We start from the raw sequence: 422 nt of genomic DNA, 5'->3' as shown, positions 1-422 counted from the left end.
GGAGCGCTGCAAGCCGGCCGGGCTCACGGTGGGCTCCTGGCGGGCTCCGCCACGGGTAGTGCATGATACAGTGTGATTGCAGCCACGGCATCTCGCTCTGCAGATTTGCGGCTCCAGAGGGGCAACCGCTTTCCCCCCACCCCAAGCATATGGGAGGGAGCAGCCTGCTGCTGGGTCAGGGCTCGGCCGGCCGCTGCACAGCCGCGGGGGTCGAGGGCAGCTGTGACATCCCCAAAATGTGCCAGGGCCACAGGCTGTCGGCTGTACAGTACCCCAAGGACCCGCTTTGCAGGGAGCAGGGCTCTGGCACTGCGGGGCTGTGCCGTGGGGCTTGGCTCTGTCCTGCGCTCAGTGGGGAGGCGGTGCTGGGAGCCGGGCTCGGCCTCCGGCAGCGGCCATGGGAGGGTTTCTCTTCCCCTGGG

The 422-nt window shown here is 69.0% G+C and overlaps 1 protein-coding gene across 1 annotated transcript in view; it reads left to right on the top strand.

Moving 5' to 3' along the window:
• LOC104079228 (centrosomal protein of 131 kDa-like) overlaps positions 1-422 on the top strand; it is a gene marked incomplete at both ends in the record, with an annotated part of 10,165 nt that overhangs the window by 9,001 nt on the left and 742 nt on the right.

This window comes from Fulmarus glacialis, unplaced genomic scaffold (genome assembly GCF_000690835.1).
Source record: "Fulmarus glacialis isolate BGI_N327 unplaced genomic scaffold, ASM69083v1 scaffold24577, whole genome shotgun sequence".
Taxonomy (NCBI): domain Eukaryota; kingdom Metazoa; phylum Chordata; class Aves; order Procellariiformes; family Procellariidae; genus Fulmarus; species Fulmarus glacialis.
Note: the sequence above shows the minus strand (reverse complement) of the source record. Positions and strands in the feature narration are given on the sequence as shown.